At 42.0% G+C, this 26,330-nt stretch overlaps 1 long non-coding RNA gene across 2 annotated transcripts in view; it reads right to left on the bottom strand.

The window, feature by feature from the left end:
- LOC117998894 overlaps nt 1-26,330 on the bottom strand; it is a 161,127-nt gene that overhangs the window by 107,456 nt on the left and 27,341 nt on the right. For both annotated transcript variants that reach the window (XR_004676122.1, XR_004676121.1), the window contains exon 2: nt 23,400-23,519. This is a non-coding gene — a long non-coding RNA (uncharacterized LOC117998894). The remainder of the gene's footprint in view (nt 1-23,399; nt 23,520-26,330) is intronic.

Here is a 26,330-nt window from a genome sequence, read left to right as displayed (position 1 = left end):
GTAATTTCATTCTAGAACAAAGAGGTCCTAGTATTTGGTGAGATGGACTTCGCAATAAGGATTTTGTTAACAGCTACACTTTTGTGAGAATGTATTATGCTGTAGGCATTCCTCCAGATCAGTTTATATGCATAATCTTATTTCATTCTTACAATAGCCTTCTGAGGTCGATACTATTTGGCTACACTCTACAGATGAGGGAGAGCACTAGAACACAGAGATTAGGTAATGAGGTTAGGAAGCAGCTCAGTGGAACTGAAAACCCAGTCTGGCTCTAGAGCCCACAGTCACCATACAGATTCCTTGGAGCACCTTAGAATCATAGGAGCAGATCAGGAGTAAATAAGGAGTTCTCAGAAGATGCTCCTTTTTGTATCCTATCTCTCTCGAGAGGTCTTTAGGACATGCATCCCCCACATCCCACCTGTCACCCCCACCCTACCTACTCTTGCAGCCTCACCCCTGTACTCTCCTTATCTACATGCTACACTTTAGCCAAAGTGAATATATTTTGGTCCCATCAGCATCTCTTGCCTGCAAGCCATATACATGCTATTTCAAAACTCCACCAGCACCCCATCCCTCACCCCCTGCCACCCATCTTCACCTGAATCTTGTTTATTTTCAGGTCTCCGCTTTGGCCTCTCTGGAGAAAGCTCTCCTGACCCCTCTGCCTGAGCCGGGTGCCCTTCTCCCTGTAGGCTCCTACAATCCACTCTGAAGTTCTCACAGACCTTATCACACCATATGGTAATTGCTTATTTAATGGCCTGTCTCCTAACTGTGGCCTCCATGGGATCATGATTAACTACTGGTCAACTAGCACACGTCTGACACACGGTAGACACTTGATAAGCAGTTGGTGGAAGGAGGAATATAAAAATGAGTGGATGAAATAAATGTTTATTATTTGAGTCTAGACAGGACAGTTTAAGACATTCCCAAAAGAATCTCTTAAGATTTCATCAAAAATTGATGCCCTCGTGACAGCTTCTCCCCTAGCAACTGAAGAAGCCCCTAAATTTCTCTAGCTAAGAAAAGAGGTTCAAGAACCAAGCACTAGGGGCGCCTGGGTGGCTCAGTCCGTTAAGCATCTGCCTTTGGCTCAGGTCACAATTCCAGGGTCCTGCGATGGAGTCCTGAATCAGGCTCCCTGCTCAGCAGGGGAGTCTGCTTCTCTCTCTCCCTCTGCCCCTCCCCCCTGTCTGTGCTCTCTTTCTCTCTCAAATAAATAAATAAAATCTTAAAAAAAAAAAAAAAAGAACCAAGCACTAATGACTTCTGAAGCTTTCTTTCTCCCATTTCAATCTCTGAACCCAAATATCTGTTATCAGATAGGACCTGGAATACTTTTGAAGATAGCTAAAGCCTCTAAGCAAGACTCTTGATACTAATCTAAGGTGAACTTAATCCTGAAACACTTTTTAAAACAATGTCTGGGTGTGGTCCAGCTTTGGGGTTATAAACGTGTTGTCTGTTGTTTATTATATTTTCACAAGTAATGTTCCATCATTGCTAAACTATGCAAATAAGCTTTTCATGATTCCCAAAGAGCACTCCTTTAGTTATAGCACAGGATGTCATGTATGATAACAAATATTGAAGGACATTGTTTTCATTTTTAATATAGACTCTTCTGTCCTGGGACAGAAGGCTGTAAGTCAGAGATACGTGCTTTGTGTAATGTTGCATTGTTCCTCTTTCTGAAAGAGGAGAGGTAGGAACTACACTACATGACATCTGAGATTTCCAATTCTTAACTTTCTAGGAGGCTGTGAAGTCATAAGGAAAGTGTGTACATGCACCATTACTAAACAAATGTTATGAGCTAAATTGTGCCCCCCACAAATCCATATGTTGAAGTCCTAATCACTAGTACCTCAAAATGTGCCTGTTTTTGGAGACAGGGCCTTTAAAGAGGTGCTTACATTAAAATAAGGATGTTTAGGTTTGCCCTAATCCAATATGACTGGCGTTCTTATACAAAGAGGAAATTTGGACACAGACGTGCACGTGAACAGAGGAAACACCAAGGAAAGACACAGGGAGAAGGCAGCCATCTGCAAGCTAAGGAGAGAGGTGAAGAAGCCAACTCTGCCCATACCTTGATCTTGGACTTCCAGCCTCCAGAAATATGAAGAAAGCAATACCTGTTGTTTAAGCCACCCAGTCTGTGGAATTTTGTTATGGCATCCCTAGAAACTAATACAACAAACGATTAACAAATTTTAGAGCGATAGTAGAATCCCAGTGCAGGATGTGTTTTATCTGCCATTTGACTAAGGATGTTTTGATTCTTCATTTGTAATACAAATATTTTCATTAAGTAGTACTAATATTCATTAATTTTAGTTAAGAAATAATTTGGCTGGGGGCGCCTGGGTGGCTCAGTAGTTAAGTGTCTGCCTTTGGCTCAGATCGTGGTCCCAGAGTCCTGGGATTGAGCCCCGCATCAGGCTCCCTGCTTGGCGGGAAGCCTGCTTCTCCCTCTCCCACTCCCCCTGTTTGTGTTCCCTCTCTCGCTGTCTCTCTCTCTATCTCTCTCTCTGCCAAATAAATAAATAAAAATCTTAAAAAAATAATAATAATAATTTAGGGGGTGAATGCCATTAGGCCAATTTTCTATGTCCATTCTCTATGGAGATCAGCTAAACCCCTTCCAGGTTTTTGGGTTTGTTTTTTTTTATTTTGTTCAGCTAAAGTCATTTTCATTGATTCAATTTTTATCAATAGTAGATAAAAATGTATTGAATCAAATCTTATCAACATTTATCAATCAATGCTTTGTCCAAATAAAATGTTATCAATTATAGCCTTTTATAAAGCTTTTGCTGGGGCGCCTGCGTGGCTCAATCAGTTAAGCACCTGCCTTCAGCTCAGGTCATGACCCCAGGGTCCTGGGATGGAGCCCTACATCAGGGTCCCTCCTCAGTGGGGAGCCTGCTTCTTCCTCTTCCTCTGCCACTCCACCCTGCTTGTGCTTGCTCTCTCTCTCTCTGTCAAATATATAGATAAAATCTTTAAAATTTTTCCAGGTCAAATGTTGTTGACAAAATTTGATTCTTTTGTTAAGTTTAAAAAAAACAACAGCCTTATGATGAGCACTGAGTAATATATAGGATTGCTGAATCACCATACTGCATACCCAAAACTAATACAACACTGTTAACTATACTGGAATTAAAATAAAAAAATAGGGCACCTGGATGGCGCAGTTGGTTAAGCACCGACTCTTGGTTTCAGCTCAGGTCATGATCTCAGGGTCATGGGATTGAGCCCTGCTTCAGGCTCTCAGCTCAGCAGGGAGTCTGCTTGGGACTCTCTCCACCCCTCCGTGTCTCCCCCCCCCCACCACACACACACATGCACTCGCTCTCTCTCTAAAATAAATAAATCTTTCTTTCCTTTCCTTCCTTTCTTCCTTCTTTATTTCAGGAACAGAGGGTGAGGGACAAGTAGACTCCATGCTGAGCACTCAGGGCTCAATCTCACAACCCCAAGATCATGACATGAGCCAAAATCAAGAGTCCTACATTTAATGGACTGAGCCACTCAGGCACCCCTAAAAAAAATTTTTTTTTTTTTTTAAAGATTTTATTTATTTATTTGAGACAGAGAGAATGAGAGAGACAGAGAGCACATGAGAGGGGGGAGGGTCAGAGGGAGAAGCAGGCTCCCTGCCGAGCAGGGAGCCCGATGCGGGACTCGATCCCGGGACTCCAGGATCATGACCTGAGCCGAAGGCAGTCGCTTAACCAACTGAGCCACCCAGGCGCCCTAAAAAAATTTTTTTTTAAATAAAAAAGTTTTTCAGTAAAAAATAAAATAATAAAATACTTCCATGTTTTAAATAAAAATTAGCCTTGGGGCACCTGGGTGGCTCAGTCGTTAAGCGTCTGCCTTTGGCTCAGGTCATGATCCCAGGGTCCTGGGATCGAGCCCCGCATTGGGCTTCGCTCAGCGGGGAGTCTGCTTCTCCCTCTCCCACCCCCCCTGCTTGTGTTTCCTCTCGCTGTCTCTCTCTCTCTCTGTCAAATAAATAAATCTTTAAAAAAAATAAAAATAAAAATAAAATAAATAAAAATTAGCCTTATTGAGTACATAAAGTTTATGAAGTATACAATTCACTGGTTTTTTGTGTATTTTGTGTATTTACAGGGTTATGCACTTATCGATACTATCAGAACACTTTTATCATCTCAAAAAGACACTCCCATTCCCCTTTCCATGCCCCTAGCCTCTGGCAACCAGTATCTACTTTCTGTCTCTATGGATTTGCCTATTCTGGACATTTTGTATAAATGGAATCATGCAATACATGACCTTTTGTATCTGGTTTCTTTCACTTAACATCTTCAAGGTTCATCCATGTTAAAGTATATATCATTACTCCATCCCTTTTTGTGGCCAAATAATATCCCATTATATGGATAGACCATATTTTGTTTATTCATCACTTAATGGACATTTGGGTAATTTCTACTTTTTGGCTATTATGAATAATGAACCTTTATATACAAGTTTTTGTATGCACATTTTTTTTATTCTCTTGTGTATATACCTAGAAGTGAAATTCTTAATCATATGGGAACTCTAGGCTTAACTTTTGAGGAACTGCCAGACTGTATTCCAAATTGGTTGCATCATTTTACATTCATTCCCATTAGCAATCTATGAGGGTTCTAACCTTCTCTCAATTTTTATTATCATTTACAATGTGCAGTTTTGGCTTTTTCAGCTGTTTTGTGTTTATAGATACTACCACTAATATTCATTACAAAATACAAAAATATGGTAGCTTGCATTTATTCCTTAGCAAAGTCAAGGAAATCTAGGTATTCCAGGATATTTCTGTTGTCCAGAATTGGTTTATTGCAGGGGTGAGAAAACTATAACCCATGGGCCAAGTCCAGCCTGCTGCCTGTTTTTGTGTGACTCACGTGCTAAGAACATCTTTTACATTTATAAATGGTTTCAAAAATTCAAAAAAAAAAAAAATATTTTGAGGTACATAAAAATTATACAAAATCCAGATAGCATTGACTATAAATAAAGTTTTTTTGGAACATAGCTACACTTTGTATTTACATATCATCCACAGTTCCTGGAAAGCTAGATTGCAGAGTTGAATTATTGGGATAGAGACTGGCCCATGGAGCCTAAAATATTTACTCTCTGGCCCTTTACAGAAAAAAGTCTATCATATTGACAATCCAATTCATCTTTATTTTTCAGATCACATGGTGTTATGGGCAGCAACTCTCCAGATAGTTGTCAAAGAGAGAGCATATGGCAGCTATCCCAAATGTGGGCCTTAGTCTGTTGCCAGTTGGTGAGCCATCATGATCCATAATGAGATAAGCACAGAGACTGAGAGTAAGGATTATAGAAAATCGACAGAGTAGTTTTATATCTGTCGAATCTAACACTTTAAAAATGGGCTGTGTGGGGGTGCCTGGGTGGCTCAGTGGGTTAAGCGGCTGCCTTTAGCTCAGGTCATGATCCCAGGGTCCTGGGATCGAGTCCCTAATTGGGCTCCTTGCTCTTGCTTGTGCTCTCACTCTCTTGTGCACACATGCTCTCTCTCTAGCAAATAAATAAATAAAATCTTAAAAAAAAAAAAGAGTTACCAGGATAGTCATCTGAGTTAATATATGTAAATTATTTAGAAGGATACCTAGCACATAGTAAGAACTACATAAATGTTAGCTATTAGTATTATTACTGTATATATATGTAAAGTATCTATGCATAAAGTGGCCACAAAACTTTCTTCTATTAGCTGCCCAAAATGGTATGCAGCATACTTCATCTTTTTAAAGTAAATGTATTTTATATTCCTGCCAAACATAAGATACCTAGCTTTTTAAAACAGTCTTACTAGGTTAGAATCACCAGGTACTTCCAGCAGATTGTAAGATAATTATTCATGTGTTATTTTTCATGAATTTGTAAAGCATTTCTCATAAACTCAATATAATCCAAAAGCTTAATTTCAAGTATATAAAGTGCAGCTCATGAATTGGTGCAAATACTGTGTAGACGTTTTAGTTTTATCATCCCGCACACTACAACTACTCAACCCCAATCCTAAACAAACTTTACAAAACACAAAATTTTTTCAGAATTAATCTTAAGCCTGTGGCAGCCTCTTCTTAGGCGGGTTTCCAGGCACTGTGGTAACAGAGGCTACCCCTAGGAATGACTCTCTTTAGAATTATATTTCCGTACGACATTCGGGGTTACTGGAAGAATGATAGTCAACCAACTCCACAGAAAGTCTTGCTCTCCACAAACATTCTTTTTTTTTTTTTAATTTTATTTTATTACGTGATGTTAGTCACCATACAATACATCATTAGTTTTTGATGTAGTGATCCACGATTCATTGTTTTCGTCAACATTCTTACCATTCCATACTTCCTGCCTCTGGCTCTGTTCTGCCTTCAGCCTGCAAAAAAATCTCCCAGCCTCCGCCTACTAAGAGCATAGACATCCTCCAAGGCCAGATACGAATACCACTTCTGTAGCAACTTCCCAGATCCTTTGCAGTCAGAACTAATAAAAACTGCAAAACTCAATGTTATCATTATTGTTCAATGCTTGTCTCATCCACTAAGCTGACTCCAGAGCATCTACCAAAGTGCCTTATAAATACTGAGTGGGAAAAGGATACCAAATAATATCCTCTAGGAAATTATTGATCAGACATTAACAAGCTGTTATTTAGTTGTCTGTCTTCCCCCGCTATCTAAATTCCATAAGGATAGGAATATTAACTGTCTTGCCTATTAGCCAGGGACTGGCAATAGTAGATGCTAAATAAATATTGGTAGACTAAATGGATGAATGAACACATGAATGAAAGAAAGGATGAATGAATGAATGAATGAATAGGGGACCAAGACAGGGATAATCTTCATGAAGTAGAACCGTCTGATATCTTAGTTGAGCTGATCTCATTTCTCTCCACATAAAGGGATGGGGGGAACTTTCAAAATTACTTTACTCCAGACTTCCAATAATCAAGTTCTTCTTTCCCAAGATCAAAATTAGAGTTGTATATCACGATGTCACACACAGCATACACAGCATACTGATATTGAACTAGGAGGGCAATTTAACGAACAGATCTATTTTTTCTTCGCTTCCTTAGGCAATTTTAAATCATCTTCTTTTTCTGGAAGCAAATCTTCCAGTTATCTAGGTTATTTCTCTTGTAATTTCCTCATGCTCTTAGGGTCATCCATTTTGTAACATTTAAGGATTTCGTATACCTTGGTGACAATAGTCTCTCCTGGATCAGGGTATCAGCAAGCCACAATACCCTGAGTAATCCTAGAGGCTCAGGCTCAGAGCATAAACCCCAGCCATGGACTGGGGTTATCCAAAGGTCAGGGAGCAACTAAACCAATGTTACTAGCCAAATGTTTTTACAGCCATTATGGACATGGGTGTTAACTTCCCAGGGACCTGAGAAAAGAAATGCCAAGGAGGTAACTTGAATGTCACTCTGCCTACATTTTCACTGACCTTGTTTACTTACAGACTGTTCATAATGACTGAGATTCTAGAATCACAGATATTACTGCTAGAAAGGACCATAGAGATAGTTTTAATCCATGGGTGGCAAACCCAAAGGGCTAGAGTGGCCAGATAGATTATTTAATTGAAAGAAGACAGCATGTTGGGGGCTAAGGAGAACAGCAAAGAAGAGGCTCATCTGAAGAGCAGAGCAAGATGCTCAGCTCAAGCTCATTGCTGCCAACTGGTATCTAAGGCCCAGTGTGCCTAATCTTGTTATTTTTTTCCCCAAAAAGATGAGTATTCCGATATTCATGAGTTATCTCTCAATTTTTTTGTGGTAAAATATGCATAATATAAAACTTACTGTCTTAAACATTGTTAAGTGTTCAGTGGTGTTAAGTACATTCACGTCATGCAACCAGTGTCCAAAAGTTTTTTCATCTCATAAAACTGAAACTCTGTGCTCATGAAACAATTCACCATTCCCCATTGCCCCCAGCCTCTGGCATCCATCATTCTACTCTCTGTCTCTGTGAATTTGACAAACTCTAGGTATCTCATATGTGTGGAATCATACAGTATTTTCATTCTGCAACTGGTTTATTTCACTTAACATAATATCCTCTAGGTTCATCCGTGTTGTAGCATGGGTCGGAATTTCCTTCCTCTTTAAGGCTGAATAATATTCCATGTATGTATATACTACAATTCTTTATCCATTCATCTATTCATACCTTTTCCATAGCAATTTTTAAATGACTGACACTAATTCAAATTCTGTAAAACAAACAAAAAGCAAAAAACAAAAACATTATACAGCAAAATACATACTTTCAAGAAGTATATGATCCAGAGAACACCCTCATCTTACAGATGAGGAAACTAAAACCTGTATGTCAACATGCCCACAGTTGCACTTGGCTGTCTGGTGCCTGAGACAGAACTAGAATAAGATACAGAACTGGAGGATACAGTCCTAATACAGACCATTGAAATGTTTCACGAACACTCATCAGAGCCCCAAAACCTTGGATCTGTTAGAGGTTCCAACTTGCTAAAAATTCATGGCTAGATTTGGTGACTTGTGAAACAAAGGGGAAAAGGCAATAACTCAAAACATTCTCACAAAGGAAGCAGGGGAAAAAAGAAAAGACAAATATAGGAGGTGATAGATGTGCTAATTAACTAAATAAGAGAAATCCTTTCATAAATGTATACATATGTCAAATCATCACAATGAACACTTTAACCATCTTATATTTAATTTGTCAATTATACCTCAAGAAGCTGGGGGGAGGGAAAAGGCAATAACTCAAGGCAGAGGCAGGCTGAAAGTAACTTTCTCTGCCCATTGCCTCCTTCTTCTTTCTCCAGAGGTAGAAATAAGGGGGCTGGAGATCTATTCATTATCAGTTAACAATGGACAAAGAGAAGCCTGTCTGCTGCATTAGTCATTGCTTAGAGGTCCCCAACTTCTAGTTACACTCCTGCTCTCTACCCCCAAAGTGACTTCTCTTTGATACTATTTCTGAAATGGAATGTGACCCTCTGGCTGGACAGGGTTGAGGGCATGCGGAGAGCATGAATGGGAATATTAGAGCTGTAATTCTGCTTGCATCTGATGTGTGGGTTCTCAAGAATAAATATGGCAATGAGAACTTGAAAAGGGTTGTGATCTGGGGAGGAAAAATGAGGCACATTCTTAGGAGAAGAAATGGCAAAGATGTGAAGATGCCCAACTTAGAAAAGGGAATGGCCTTTCTCTTTCTGGGACAGACACACAATCTGACTTGCTGATTACTCAAGGAACAGAGTACTTCTGCCCCTAACTTGCTGTGTGCCCTGAGACAAAGTCCTTGCCTCCCTCCATCCCAGCCTGTCTTTTCATAATATTAGAGAAAAGTTACACAGATGTGGGGGTTTTTGTCTTGCTGATTTGGCACTTAGACATACTAAATTGACGTTAATCACATAGCCATGCCTCCTATCTGGTCTGGTGTCTCCTGTTCTACTAAGCCTCTACCAACTTCAGCTGCCTTGGGTGGTTCAGGAATCGAGGGTTTGAGTAGAGTCAGAACAGAGGCAGTGGTAATTGTAATAAACTGAGAGACCTCAGTCAAACTCCTTTGTTCCTAGAGACCAGCTTGAAACTGCTGGTCACCTGGAGCAAACCTCCAGCCAGCAACTCCAAACTTTGACAGCATTTGATGCTGTTAGGAGAATTACTACTTGCCACTTCTCTCCCGGCTGGAGGTGGGGGTAGTGCAAAGGAAAGTTTCAAAGGGTAGCCAGTATTTGAAAAAGCACTTGGGGGATCCTCAGATGAAACTGCTCACTACACCCAGTGGCCTATTGCCAACAGTATTATCCACACTCTGGGGTCGAGCACTGATGGTTTCCTGACACAATCATGATTCAAGCCAGGCTGAATGATGCCTTTTTTTTTTTTTTTAAGACTTATTTATTTATTTATTTGACAGAGAGGGACACAGCAAGGGAGAGAACACAAGCAGGGGGAGTGGGAGAGGGAGAAGCAGGCTTCCCGCAGAGCAGGGAGCCCGATGCGGGGCTTGATCCCAGGACCTTGGGATCACGACCTGAGCGGAAGGCAGACACTAAATGACTGAGCCACCCAGGTGCCCCGCCAGTCTAAATGATGCCTTTTTAATACCACGGCTGGAGCTGGCCTTGATCAGTCTCCTGTTCCCTTAATCATCCATTGTCTTCCATGGAATAAGCTCAGGAGAGTATGTTTGGCCAAGTGTTTGCTGTAGCCAGTGTGAAGCACCATTTGTTAGAAAGGCACACCCATGTTTGCAAATGGTTTCGTTTACATTGCCTAATATGTCATCAGGATTCAGCCAGAAATGAGACTTCATTATAATCTCCTACATCAGGGCAAAGGCTGCGTCTCACTCATCTTTGCATTCCCAGCATCTCGTACAGGGCCTGGCCCCTAGTTAACTCCTGCTCATCCTGTAGTTCACTCACTCATTATAGAGCCGATTAAGCTCACAGTGCGAACAAGGCACTGTCCCAGGAACTGGGGGGCCACAAAAAGAAATCACGAGAGAAGTGAGGCCCTGTCCTCAGGGTACTTCCAGCCTAGAGGAGCATCACCTCCTGCAGGAAGCCTCCCTTTCCCCACTGTCTCTCCCTGATGCTCACTGAAGACCCAGTGCCCATTCAAAAGACCACACTCACTACAGGGTACTATAGCTACTTGTATGGATTTCTCGAGTACAGGACTAGGAATTATTCGTCTTTGTACCCCTGCTGCCTAAAGCAGAGCTTGGTACTCAGCAAGTGCCCCACAGATGCTTGTTAATCACCGAACCCACACTTCCCCTCTGACTTCCACTAAGATGAGGAGTAGCAGTGTGCAATGTGGAATGTTGTTCTCTCGGCTTGCTTATTCTTTGTGCTACCCAGCTGCTTGGTAATTGCCTGTTTACTGACCTGGCTACCTTACCAGACTATAAGTTCCCCAAGAGCAAGCAGCATACCTTAAGCAAGGATCACATTTTCTCCCAACACGCAGGAATAAAAGCACTTCATAAATGTTTGTTAGATTGTGGAACACATACATTGAATTAGGAATAACATGAGAGATGCTTAGATAGAAAAATAACACCCAATTATACATATAATGATAGCATCCTGAGGAGTGATTAGGATTATCCTAGCATCTGTAATTTGTTGTTGGAGTGATGGTGGTGGTCCTAATTTACAGCAAAACCTTACTAGAGAGATATAGAAATCTGTCAACAGTTGAACCATTATGGTTCCCCTTATCAGCTCATGTGGTGAAACACTTCAACCCATCTTCATTTAACCAATTCATCAGATTAATGTAGGTTGTAGTTTCCTCTCTAAAATACATTGACTTTTCACCATATCCCCACTTAAGGGGTGCAGTTGGAAGGGCCTCCATTTGTCTGAATGCTTCTCCTCCCTCCAGCTCAGCTATATGTTTTCCAAGACTCAGTGGACTTTGTTCTTGCTCCGTTTTATATCCATTGTATCTGCTATTATAATTTTGTAATTTAATTCAATATTGCCGGGCTCCTGGGTGGCTCAGTCAGTTAAGCGTCTGCCTTCGGCTCAGGTCATGAACCCAGGGTCCTGGGATCGAGTCCTGCATCAGGCTCCCTGCTCAGTGGGGCACTCTGCTTCTCCCTCTCTCTCTGCCCCTCCCCTCTGTTCATTCTCCCTCTCTCTCTCCCCCTCTCACTCGCTCTCTCAAGATAAATAAAATCTTTTTAAAAAATAACAATTCAATATTGCTGATGAAATAGGAATGTAGAACAAGAGTTATTTTCATAAAAATCAGGTTGAGTGTATTGGGAAAAGTTGATAAAATCTATCATTAAAAATATTGTCAGATTAAGTGTGAGTTGGTAAACTCTAAAAGCTTAGGGAGAGAAAAATCTACTAAGATCCTACCCTCAGCATTAGGAAATGTGGACAATACTTTATGGAAACAGTTTGTGGAAAAAAAAAAAAAGATGAAGTAAAACTTGAATCAGCTGACCCATCCTGAAAAAAATCAGTAGTTTTGAGGCCTATGAAACTAGACAAATGAATGTACATTATATGTCATGAATTATATTTAAAAATTTAAGGTTTATAGACATATTCTTTATGATCATAAACTTTGACAGAGATTTTTTAGTTTACACCTTCCTGGGCCATGGACTTGGCAGAGATTTTCTTCTGTATGTTGGATTATTCAAAGGCTACATCTGAAAATACTAACTGACCAAGAGGGCCCCTGCAGTCCCAACCTCCTGGCCTCCTACCCTAATGATTAGAGTAATATAGGATGGTTCTAGCTACATTTCAAGCTTATTTTCTGTAACACCCCGAATAAGGCAGCACATCTAACCAACTGTAAGGTATTTAGATGTCTGCCACCCTATCTTTGTAAAAAGGTTTTGTACTCTGACATTATAATGAAAACAAGAAATTAGCTTCTTAAACAGAAGCTCCCTCTGTATCTTTTCAGAAAAGGAAAATGGTGGGTAGGGCGGCACCTGGGTGGCTCAGTCGGCAGATTATCAGACTCTTGGTTTAAGCTCAGGTCATGACCTCAGGGTCATGAGATAGAGCCCCACATCGGGCTCCGTGCTCAACAGGGAGTCTGCTTGAGATTCTCTCTCTCTCCCTCTTCCTCTTCCTCTGCCCCTCCCCCCGCTCTCTCTCTCAAATAAATAAATTTTTAAAAAAAGAAAAAGGAAGGGAAAATGGGGAACTGACTTTTGTTGAGCGCCTTCTGAGAACAGTTGGCTTTTCATATCTAATCTCATGTAATTGTCACAAATACCCTGTGAGTTCGAGCTCACCAGCCTCATTTTACAGATGAGGACACTCAGGCCCTACAAGGTGAAGCAAAGTCACACAGCCAGTACTAGAGAAGTGGTATGTAACCCACTGTGAATCAGTATACTTCCCAAGCCACCAAATTACCTCTGATGATTTGCCCCAGATTTGACATTTTTTTTTCCAGAAATAAAGCAGTATTGCGGCTATGTAATGTATTTCTTTCCAAGAAGCTCCAGCCACTTCAAGGGGATTTTTTTCAGTTTCATTGTTGGTATGTGTCCAAGCTGAGCAGCAACCCTGCCCTCCTCCAAAGCTGGCTGAGGCTGCCTAGGGTCTATAAAAAGCCCCTGTGTTAACATTATGCTATGTTCCAGCTACTCTAGAAATTCTCCAGGCTACCCTCCACTCCTCCACTTTTTTCTCTCCCGTTCTCTCTCTGTTGTGGGTTTGAATTCTGTTCCCCCAAAAGGTACTGAACTCCTATGAATGTGACCTGATTTAGAAACAGGATCCTTGCAGATAATCAAGTCAAAATGAGGTCATTAGGGTGGGCCCTAAGCCAGTTTTACTGGTGTCCTTATAAAAATGGCAAATTTGGACACAGAGGGAAGACAATATGAAGACCCCAGGAGGATGCCATCTATAAGCCCAAGGAACACCTGAGGATACCAGAAGCTAAAAGAGAGTCATGGAACTGATTCTCTGTCACATCCCTCAAATGGAACTATCCCTGCTGACACACTGATTTCAGACTTCTGGACTCTAGAACTGTAAGGTAATACATGTCTGTTGTTCAAGCCTCCCAGTTTGTGGTGCCTTGGTACAGCAGCCCTAGGCCTCACCTCACACCTCTCTGTTTCTCTCTCTCTCTTTCTGCCTCTCTCATTCAGTTTCCATGGATTACAGCATTACCTGGATCTCCGGCCATCTTGGTCAAGTTTTGGTTTCCTCAGGGATAGGGACTCTCAGTCTCCCCTCCCCACCCCCCACCTTGGAGAACATCCCCTCAGGGACACCTGTTCCTTCCCACCAACAACCCAAGCTCCCAGCACACCAAGGTATAACTCAGGACCCTACTTGGGAAGGGGGGGTGCCAGGGGAAGTGAGATTAGGCAGTATTAGGATTGCCATCTGTTTTTTGTTTTGATTTGTTTTTGTTAACTAAACAGAATTATAATGCATGGCAGACACTGCTGTATAGAATGCCCCTTACTCATACAGGTTGACTACTATCATGGCTGTTCCTTGCTGACCAAGTACCTTCTATTTTGTGTCCTATATTTTTATAACATGATCAGGCTCCAACAAGCCTTTCCCTGAAATTGCCAGGAGAATCACAAAATTAATCAAAAACTGCAATGCAATCATCAAGTTTCTATCACAAAATACTTTGGTGTCAACTTGACCGAATCTCTCAGACATTCTAACTGAAGTCAGGAGTGAGGCAGAAATCATTGTCTCCACATCGCATCATATTGGGTTTTAGTATTTAATCATTTATCACCTGAAAGATGCCTGAAGAGGGGTGGTTTTAATGCATCTTTCTAAACACACCAGAAATTCACATCCTTAGTTGTTTTAAATGTAACCGTACACAATTCTAGTTTACTCAGTTATCAAATATTAATCAAGTACCTACAAAGTGAGAGGAACTACTTGAGGCACAGCGGCAAACAAAATAAAGCCCCTGCCCTTCTAGAGTTTATTATAGTCTAATATCAGAGGTAAACGATAAACAAAAACATATATAATTGAATCTCAAGTCATAAATAATATGGAGAAAAATAAAGCTATAATTATTTGTTCAATACTGTCCTCCTTTTAGGTTATAACCTCTACGGTGACAATGGCCATGTCTGTCTCAGTGCTAGCTCATAGTAGGCGTTTGAGAATAGTTGAATGGATGGATGGGGTGTGGGGAGGAGTTAGGGATGGTGGTGCAAGAGTCCCAAAGGAAGTGAAACTTGAACTAAATCTTGAAGAGACTGTCATGTCAGGTCCAGAAAAGGGAATCCAGGCACAGAGACCAGTATGGACAGAACATGAAGACAGCAAAGTCAGAGGACACCAAGACAATCTTTTGGTAGGACAAAAAACAAAAGGATGGCCTCTGAGGCTGGAAAGTAAGGCAGGAGCCAAATGTTGATCTGTCTCATCTGCATATATCAGCTCTTTCATGGCAGAAATCTGATGAGCTTATCAGACAAGTTCTAAAGGTCAGCAGTGCTGAATGATTAGAGACATTGAAGTAGTTAAATGAGTTGTTGCCTAGAAACCTCGTTTGGCACAAAAGCATCTTTTTTCCATGCAGTGCTTTGTTTCCACCCTGGGGGGGTGTCAGATTCCGTGTCCTCTTTTGACTGAGAACCCATAGACTGTCCTCCAGACAGGCATAGGTGAGGCCACTCAAACGGCCCGTTTGTCCAACTGCAAGTGTGCTAATCCAGGACTCAAATCTGCTCTGCACTTCGCGCCTAACCGCCACAGACCTGCTCGGCTGGTTTAGGCAGGCTTCCTCCAGAAAGGAAAAACGTTTAGACGCCGGTGGGGGGAGGGGAGGGCTCTGTTAGCATTTAATGAGCTGCCTGCAGAGAAATGCAGCCTACTGTAGGGCGCTTTGTACCTCCAATTCACAAAAGGAAAGAGCGTCTTAATGAATTTTATTTACTTGGGAACCCCCAAATTTAATTGTGCCCCAGTATTTATAATCATGTTAGTCTTTTTTCTATGAACACACACATACACATATAAATTCATCTCTTCAGCACCTGTCACAGTCTGAAACATCTATGTGGTAATAATGTTTGGCAAATAAGTAAAATCATTTTATTTTTACACATTTAGAACAATACTTATATGCAGTATGGAATTTTGCTTTTAAAAATTTTGCTCAGTATAGTGGGTGTATTTTTCTGTCCCACTTTTAAAGCATTTTTTTATGAATGCACAAACACTATTGTGTGGATAATGCTGACCTGAACATGCAGTAAATAACCCTGTATTTGTATCTCTGAAGATTTCCTTAGGCTAGATTCCTAACTGTGAAATTAATAAGTCAAAGAGAATAAACTTTTTAAGGTTGCTGGTGTCATCCAATTTTGATGAACTTTCCAGAATGAAGTGATCTTCACATGGAAACCCAGTCAGACCTCTGAGAGCGCTGTGGCAGTCTGCATACAGTAGCTGCTTCCCAACTGCTGAAAGAATGGCCCTCTTTGATGGTCTTTGGACCCATAAATCCTCTCATACCCCAGACAGCCTCCCTTCCCTGGCATCCCTGGACCATCCCTGTGCTGGCCCCCACTGGATCAAGCTCCAGCTCAGCTGCTGTGGTCCTCCACAAAGGCTCAAGGGAGAAATCTAATCTTCAGTATTGTGTTCCATTTAATTTTCACTTAAGGATTGTCTTGACTGTTTTCCTACTTTGTTTAACCATATCTATTCTAAACAAATTCTGTGTCACAAAGCCATTTCTTTCGTTCTTTCTTTTTCTTGAATTGTGTCTAGTATCAGTTGGGGATTGAAATGGGTGGCTTTATCCCCCTTTGGTACAACATAACTTGCACTTAAAAATATTATTTGAATTGTATTCTGGGTCTTCAGTGACGCCATGATATGTGTCATTCCAATCGCATTCATCAAACGTGCATATTACTGTGCTATGACCTAGAAAGGACTTTTTTTTTTTTTTAATAACTGAACATTTGCCTTACAGACTTCAGATCCACCACTATGATGTCTTGCCCCAAGTGTTCTTCCCCTTGGAGTCCTTCTTTACTAACCTATTTACATCTCCACCCCCCCCACCACTTCCTCCTCTACTTAATTCTTATCGTAGCAGTTGTCACCGCCTCACCAACTACATATCTTACTCGTATCAATGGTCTGTCTCATCCACTAGAAGCACAACCATGACAAAGTGGTTCATTAATTAATTAATTAGTTCAGTATTTACTGACCGCTTCCAGGTGTCTAGAATTGTGATAAGCATGGGGTGGGGGACAACAAAAATGTGGAAGACTGCTTTCCAGGAGCTTACAACTGAATAAGAAACACCAAACAGCTAAGCAAAGATTTGAAGCAGGATCTAATCTTAAAATACTAAAATAAATGAGGTTGGACAAAGTAGGTGTGCCCTGGAAAAAGTGGCAAGAACAGACTGTGTGAAGTGAGGGTAAAAGCCAGTAAAGAGATGAGGTTCCAAGGCAGGTTGGAGCTTGATGAGGAATTTACAGTAGAAACATTTGGCTTGTCCTGTAAGCGGTGCAGGTTTTTGAGCGAGGCAGTGGCATGATGAGATAGTGTATATATAATAAGGACCAGTGGGCAAAGAGTGACAATGAAAACGATGGTGAGAGGCCAGATGAGGGGACACTGGTTGGAGAGGTCAGAGGGGCCAAGGCCAAATATGCATGTTTGATGAATGAGATTGGAATGACACAAGGGGAGGGACCAGAGGAAGGTGGTAAATCAGGAAGGACGAGAGGGTGGAGGGTGGCCCTGCAGAGGCACAGCTGAAGTACCCTCGCCTCCACTCAGGCAGTTCTCAGAATGTTGAGATCACCAGCCATTCAAGAGGACATCGTTCGTGGGCTGCAGGAGACTGAGGCTGGCCTCCTGAAAGGGGAAAGGAGGGGTGGAAGACAGCATAAAGCACAGGATAAAGACAGCTGGGATATTCTATGCAAACTTAAAACTGATTAACAGAGCCCAGATAAAGAGGAATAAAAACGAGAAGAGGGGAAAAATAAGAATTGCTATTTTAGATAAATCCCATATGGGTTATGCTCTTAATTTACTTAAAGCAGATGGCTGGACCTGGGACTGCCTAATTTATTACTGTCCTGCCATTCAGAGCCAGAGCCTTCCTTAGGTTTCTAAGCAACTCTGATGGGAAATGTCAGATTGCATGAAATTTTCTGATTAGACCATGTGACCTAAGCACATCCTACAGAAAATGATTCGAATACTCAAAATCGCTTATCCTAGACCACAGCTGCCAGGTCTGTTCCCTCCCTGCTCACAGCAGATGGGTGGGTGGGCCTTCCCCTATTTGCAGGCAGTATGGTGGGAGTTCTAGGAATAAAAAAGACCAAAATAGAGGGTGGGAGAGGACTTGGAAGAAGTCTGAAATACCAGATTCTTTCTTGTTGTCCTATTACTTTCCAAAATTTTCTATAAGGGAAGGAAAGTCACAAAGCATTTAAAAAGAAGCATTCAAACTTCTCTGGCAATTAAGCAGCCTCTGAGTCAGCAAACTCATCTACTAAACTGAGTAACATCTGAGATAACATGAGAGGATTGAAAAAGTTTGGACAGAATCAGGAGCTAGGCCAGTTTACAACCTGAAGAGGAGAGCACATGATTTTAAAAAGCTATAATTAACATTTTTTGAGGAAGAGACACCATGTGCCAGGTTCTGTAGGAATTACTACTGAGGATCTAGGTTAGGTCATACAACCAGGAAGTACACTGGATCTGTCAGAGTGCAAGACGGGTTGGTCAGAAAAGTGAAGGGCAGAAAGCTGCAAATGCCAGAATTGGAGAATGCAAGGAGCTTCCCTGTGGCATTCCTTTGGAGCAGAGCACAGTTCAGGTTAACAGAAGAAGGGACTGCTTAGGGCAGAAGAGAGCATTTGCCAAATGCAATGGGGTATCCTGTATTGGATCTTGCAACAGAAAAAGGACATTAGGGAAATATGAAAAAAGTCTGGGGTTTAATTAATAGTAATGTACCAATGTTGGCTTCTTGAGAGTGATAAAGTTACCACAGTAATGTGAGATGCAGGTAAGGAATGGAGAGGAACTCTCTGTACCATCTTGTAATTTTTCTATAAATCTGAAATTATTCTAAAATAAAAAGGTTATTTAAATATCTTTAGGAAAAAAAGAGTAAATTCCCATACACTTTAAGGACCACACAACTTTCCCTTGTTGGAAAGGTTTTTTGGGCATAACAGGACACTGTCGCTCGTGAATACCAGGATATGGAGAAATAGCATGTCCCCTCTACTGATTGATCAAGGACACCCAGACAGCCATCAATTAACGTGGAATCCAGAGTCAGAAAAAGCTTTTAAAAATCTCAAGAGGGGGCGCCTGGGTGGCTCAGTTGGTTGAGCGGCTGCCTTCGGCTCAGGTCATGATCCTGGAGTACCAAGATCGAGTCCCACATCAGGCTCCCTGCTCAGCGGGGAGTCTGCTTCTCCCTCTGACCCTCCCCCCCTCATGCTGTCTCTCTCTCATTCTCCTCTCTCTCAAATAAATAAATAAAATCTTAAAAAAAAAAAAAAATCTCAAGAGGGCCTTGCTCAGTGCCCCAGCTTTAAGTCTTCCTACCATGAGGGATGTGACAGAAAGGGAATGGCCTTGGGTGACCTAACCTAGGGCCAGGGACCAGCTCAACAGCCAGCGGGATATTTAAGCAAAGAGCTGGATCTGGTGGCTTATGGCTGGCGGGCATGCCTTAGGGGCAGCTTTGACTATGAAACTAACTCTGGGACAGGAAGAAACTAACTCTAGGACAGGAAAAATGTGAAGAATACCCCGTTCTCCTGTTCACAAATCCCCTGAGACATACAGCAAGTAGGAAGTTATCCTGGGGAGGATTGGCAAATGGACTTCACACATGTCTAAAATGCATGGGTACAGGTACCTCCTGCTTTGGGTAGATACCTTCATGCACTGGGTTGAGGCCTTCCCCTGTGAAACTGAAAAAGCCTCAGAAGTGATGAAGGCACTGGTAAGTCCCTTGGTTTGAACTCCCCCAGTCCCTCTGAGTGATAACAGAGGGAGCATCCCAGGTTCTGGAATCATTCCATCCCTCTTGCAAGGAGTTTCCCAACTCCCAGCCCCCAAATACCCAACCTCTCCCATTTTACCCTGGGGACCAAGGCTTGTTTGAGCCAGCCTGGGAGGGACTGAATACAGTGATTTTAGCCACTCCAACAGCAAAGTGCCTGAATTTGAAGCCTGAATCCCCCACTCCAGAGTCAAACCCTGGTCCCCAATGGGGCCTAACAACAAGGGACCAAAATCCCTCTGTGAACCCAGAGAGGACCTCAAACTAGTCTTGAAGGGACAAGACACAGATCCTTATATCCCATCAAAATCATAATCCTTATTGCATTCTTTTCACCTGCCCTCTCCTCACAGTATGTGGGAAGTTCACCAAAACATCCTCTACCTCTCGCCAGACCGCTGGCTATACTCAATCTTGCATTGTGCTTTGGGCCTTTGCCTCCTAAATGCCCTAACCTGCTTTATATCTTCCAGAATGAAGGTCATCAAATTCCAAATGGTGGTTCAGATGGAGCTTCATATGAAGGTCAAACCAGGTATCTACAAGGGAGCCCTTGATAGATCAGGACAAGAAGAACCCTGTCTGCCGCTCCATCCAACCCTCTTGACCAACAGGAAGTTGCTACGATCAGTCATAGCCCTTTTTCCCTAATGGCAATTAAGGATACGTCTTCAGAGGGGGGAATGATGGAGAGTTAGGAGGCAGGCAAGCAGGGACAAGGGGTCCCGCCCAAAGATGAAACCACCCTTAAAAGGATTTCACACCACCCTGGAAGAAGCCCTCCACCCTTTCCCATATGATAGGTGACAAAAACCTGATTGGATGACAGGTGCAGGGAGGGTTAATCAGATTAAAACAGCCTGTCAACAAGCCCATAAAAACCTCTAGACTTAGAAACTCCCCGTGGCCACCCTCTTGGGTCCCCTCCCTCCTCAGGAGCTTTGTACTATCACTGTTATCACTCAATAAACCTTGCTTTGCTGCCCACCAAAAAAAAAAAAAAAGAGCATTTGTGACATGTTTACAAACATTCTTCAGAATAGTAACATTTTTTTTTTAAAGATTTTATTTATTTATTCATGAGAGACAGAGAGAGAGAGAGAGAGAGAAGCAGAGGGAGAAGCAGGCTCCCAAGGAGCAGGGAGCCCGATGCGGGACTCGATCCCAGGACCCTGGGATCATGACCTGAGCCGAAGGCAGACGCTTAACCATCTGAGCCACCCAGGCGCCCAGTAACATTTTTTTATTTACTTTTTTTTTTAAGATTTTCTTTCTAAGCAATCTCTACACCCAACGTGGGGCTCGAATTTACAATCCCAAGATCAAGAATCACACCTTCCCCTGACTGAGCCAGCTAGGCGTCCCAGAACAGTACCATTTAAATGGAAATGGCAAGGGCAGCATTTTTGTGGCTGGTCATATTTCTTGGCAGACAAAATTATTCATAATGACAATCACAATGACTAATGGAGCACTTATAATATCCAGCCTTCATCCAACAGATGTTACACAAATGCCCACATGTCATCTTCAAGACAACACTATTATTATCCTAACTTATAGATTAGAAAAGCTCTTAGAATAGAGCCTAGAATCTGGTAGTCAAAAATTAGGGGTTGTTTTTTTTTTTTTTTTTTAATTTCTATTTTTATTATAGACGCTAAGAAACTGGGCCAGCCTGACAGCAACAGAGTAACAACTTCAAACCAAACCCTAAAAGACTTCCAATTCCAGCCTTGCCATTTACTAATTCTATGGCTTGGGCAAGTTTGAAAAACAAAAGAAAGCTAATATCAGGGAGTGGATTTAAAAGATTGTTGAGAGGGGCGACCAGGTGACTCAGTAGGTTAAGCCTCTGACTCTTGATTTCAGCTCAGGTCATGATCTCAGGGTTGTGAGACTGAATCCCAAGTCGGGCTTTGTGCTGGGCATGGAGCCTGCTTAAGATTCCCCTCTCCCTCTGCTCCACCCCCAGGTCTAATTAAAAAAAAGTTTATTGAGAAATATCAAGTGTTGGTGAGGATGTGGACATAAGGGAACCCTTGGGCACTGTAGGTGGGAATATAAATTGGTACAGCCACTATGGAAAACAATATGGAGGTTCCTTGAAAAATTAAAATTAAAAAATTAAAAATAGAACTACCATATGATTCCACTCTTGGGTGTTTATCCAAAGAGAATAAAAACAATAATTTGAAAAGATTTATATACCCCTATGTTTACCCCAGTATTATCAACAATAGTCAAGATAAGGAAGCAACCATTGATAGATGAATGGATAAAGAAGAACTAATATATATACACAATGGAATATTAAACAGCAATAAAAAAGAATGAAACCTTGCCATTTGCAGCAACATGAACACACCCAGAGGGTATTGTGCTAAGTGAAATAAGTCAGAGAAAGACAAATACCATAAGATTTTGTTTATTTGTGGAATCTGAAAAACAAAACAAATGAGCAAATAGAAACACACTCATAAATACAGAGAATAAACTAGTGGTCACCAGAGGGGAGCTGGGTAGGGGGATAGGCAAAATAGGTGAAGGGGATTGAGAGGAACAAACTTCCAGTTATGAAATAAATCAGTCATGGGAATGAAAAGTAGAGCATAGGGAATACTGTCAATAAGATTGGAATAACTTTATATGGTGACAGATGGTAACCACACTTACTGTGACAAGCATTTATAATGTATATAATTGTTGAATCACTATGCCATATACCTGAAACTAATATAATATTATATGTCAACTATACTTCCAAATTTTTTTTTTAAGATTTTATTTATTTGACAGAGAGAGACACAGCAAGAGAGGGAACACAAGCAGGGGGAGAGGGAGAGAGAGAAGCAGGCTTCCCGCTGAGCAGGGAGCCCAACGCGGGGCTCAATCCCAGGACCACGGGATCATGACCTAAGCTGAAGGCAGACACGTAACGACTGAGCCACCCAGGCGCCCTCCAAATTTTTTTAATGTAAAAAATTTTTTAAATGAAAGTTTGTTGAAAATTGTATCACTCAACTAAAGTTTAAAAGCAGACAATTGTTTATTATATATTTCAAAATTCTTTTTTTTAATGATTTTTTATTTGAGAGAGAGAGCACAAGTGGGGGAGGAACAGAAGGAGAGGGAAAAGGAGATTCCTCACTGAGCAGGGAGCCTGACATGGGGCTCCATCCCAGGATTCTGGGATCATGACCTGAGTCGAAGCTAGCAGAGTGTTGTATTGGGGTCAACAAAAAAATTCCACATATACCTTTCTTAAGACTCCTTGGATACACCTCCAAATACAAGAACCAAATAAGAGCAAATGGAGACAGTAAGGGAAACTGTTAGTCCCTATTAAGCATAGGAGCCACTAGGAAATGAATGTTTCCAAATCTCTTCAGGTATCAAATGACTGCAGCTCATTGGATCAGCAGATTCCCATGAGAAGCATTTCCTTCAGAGGGGAAGGTGGAAGAGGCAAATTATGAAGACAGCCTTGTGATGACTGATGCCCAGGGTGAAAATGTCAGCAGACAGAGGGGGAAGGCTGGTACTTAGCCGCCTTTGCTCATGCACATTCAATTCAACCCCACTGTCCTTTATTCAACATTTTCTTAGTGTCAGGGATGATGCTAAACTCTGGGAAAGATACAAAGGTGAAAAAAATAAAACAATGCCTAACTTCAGCAAGTTTACAGCTAGTGGTGTATTTCACCAGAAGGAAATACAGCACATATGAGGCACAGTGGAATACCTTGAGTCTGAGTCTTCACTCCACTCCTCACTTTGCACCTGGCCCAAGTTGCAGACTCTCTTCTCGGACCTCCCTAAGAATAATGTAATTCATATTTGCCTGGGAAGATCGTTGTGAATCCTGAAAATGAGGGAAAGTACGGAAAGTAAATAGGAGTCCCATCATAAATCCATATCGCTTTCCTTTTTTTCACCCCAACAAAAAGAGAAATAAATCCCTTACACCCCCAGCCAACCAACTCTTCATTTTAAACTAGACCTTGGTCTCAACTGACTAGAAAGGGAGGTCACAGCAGAAATGTTAAGAGAAGAATTTCTGGCTTCAGAGATTGCAGGAGCCCAGGTTCAAACAGTATAAAAACTACTGAGCTGGGGTAGGGGTGGGGGGGAAGTTCAGGAATGGACTTTAGAACCTTAACACATTATTTTTTTTTAAGATTTTATTTATTTGACAGAGAGAGATCACAAGTAGGCAGACAGGCAGGCAGAGGGAGACGGAGAAGCAGGCTCCCTGCTGAGCAGGGAGCCTGATGCGGGGCTCAATCCCAGGACCCTGGGATCATGACCTGAGGCAGGTGCTTAACCAACTGAGCCACCCAGGCGCCCCACCTTACCCCACCTTACCTCCCTGAAGGCAGGTGCTTAACCAACTGAGCCACCCAGGCGCCCCACCTTACCACATTATTGTGTTACCCACCTGCCCCCAACCTATCCCCAAAGATATGGGCGCAGAGATCCAAAACATACATTGCTGACACAAAGCTGCTTAGAACCTAAAAAAGTTGAAACCTTTTCTAATCTATCTGCCCAGATATGGAGTCACTTCTAATTTGCACAAGAAATATGCTAGCAGCAGCCTCAACCTTCCCCACCCCCCATACCTGCCTAAAATGTGATGCCCTTGCACTTCTGGGCCCAAAACAGGATGAGAAAACAATAAAACCCTATGCCTGGAGTCATATAATTTATTCATTTACTCAACAAATATTTATTCAGCCCCTACTGTGTGCTCTGGAACATTTTCTTCTCCCTGTGTCCCCTGGGCTGCCTCTAATCTCTCTATTCTACCCTTGCTGATCCCAAAAACCTCTAGTTTATAATCTGTTTACTGTTTTTTAGCCAGTATCTCACCTCCTGACATGCAGGTTAGCCATCCTTTTCTTCCAGAATAGAATATTGTTTTATCCTCTCCGGCCCCCAGGCTTTACCTCTTTCTTCATGGCTTAATTCAAAGCCCTTAATCCCTTCATTATTCAGCTCCTCTTGCTTCTCTGCCCAGCTATCCTATCACCAATACTTGCTCTCAACTCATCACACCATAGTCCCTGAATAGAGCAAATGGGGCTGAAAGAGTGGAACTCATTTGCCTGTGGTGATCCAAATTGTGAGCAATCCAATTCAACAAATTCTGTAAAAATAGTAACACTAATAGCTAGCACTTGAGACTGAGATTAGGGACAGGTTACACTCATTAGTAATGACTAAGTCCAAGGGCTGACCATGGGACTGAGTACATGAGGTGGGATGGGGCAAGGTCATTGGAGGAGGGGAATCTAAAGAAAGCCAAGACCAGATAATAAAAACAAAACCTATGAGGATAAAACAATCACCAAGAAGTATGGCAGATATAGTGCAGGAGAGAAGGATCTGGAGCTAAAATCTTAAGAAACAAGTGTGTATGTTAAAAGAAGAAGGCAATAGAAGACTATAGGTCTGATGACTTGAGAGTGAGAGTTGGTTAGGAGCACTGAGGGGTGGAGGGAATGTTCTGGAAGCAGTAATAAGGATGACCCCCTGTCTTAGTCCATTCAGGCTGCTATAACAAAACAATGATTGACTAGGTGGCTTATAAACAACATTTATTTCTCCCTGAAAGTCCCAGATCAAGGCACTGGCAGATTCCATGTGTGGTAAGAACTAGCCTCTTGGTTCATAGACGGCTGTCTTCTCCTGTGTCCTTACGAAGCAGAAAGGGCAAGGGAGCTCTCTGTGGTCTGTTTTATAAGGGTACTAATCTTATTCATAAGGGCTTTACTCTCATGACCTAATCACCTCCCAAATGCCCCAATTCCTAGTAATATCGCATTGGGGTTTTTTTTTCAACATATGAATTTGGGGGGAGCCACAAACATTCGGTATGTAGTACCCACCCTGCTTGTGGGCTCGTGATATGAGGAGCTTGAGAGAGAAAATGGCCACCATCAGCAAAGGAACCAGTGTCTTTGGGAGAGCCGGGTCCCCCCTATAGCAAGAAGTTGAAGCCAACATTCAAGAAGTGAGGTAGAGAGGGGATGCTGTGAAGTCACTGTGGAAGGGTTTCAGAAGTTGGGGAATGGTGAGATATAGAGCCAGGATAGCATATGAGGCCATGTGGAGATCAGAGTCCAAGAATAGAAGATGACCTGGTGGACCAGGGCTGACAGAAATGGGAGACATGATGGGATTAGCACAGGCCCCCAGGGCTGATAGCAGTGGCACCGTTGTGGGTGTTGGGGGCCAGGAAGTGAGGGTTTGCCAGGAACACTCAGAGTTCTTGCCCATTGCAAATTCATAATCTGTTAGGGAAGACCCATACATACTGACAGAAAAATGCACCCCAGATTACCTATGGAATTCAGCCTATGGAGGATGCCTATCGGAGGGGCACCCAACTCAGACAGGGAAGGTCAAGGAAAACTTGAGAGACAGAGAGAGAGAGAGACTGGAAAGACAATTCCATAAAACTACTGGCACCCCAGAAAATAACTGAGACGCTTCGCCTATGGCAATGAGTGTACTACACTTGATCTTAGCCAAAAGACCAAGAAGTGGTGCAATGAGACTCGTATAAATGGACCATAAGTTTAAAGAGTAGTGCAATATTTTATATTTGTACTATCTGAATAGTCTTTGATCTTGCCAGAGTGAAATTTATTGGTTTTGGCTAGAGAAC

The sequence above is a fragment of the Mirounga leonina genome, unplaced genomic scaffold (genome assembly GCF_011800145.1).
Source record: "Mirounga leonina isolate KUSES-001 unplaced genomic scaffold, KU_Mleo_1.0 Mir_418, whole genome shotgun sequence".
Lineage (NCBI taxonomy): Eukaryota > Metazoa > Chordata > Mammalia > Carnivora > Phocidae > Mirounga > Mirounga leonina.
The sequence above is the reverse complement of the archived record's forward strand: the minus strand, read 5'-3'. Positions and strand labels throughout refer to the sequence as shown.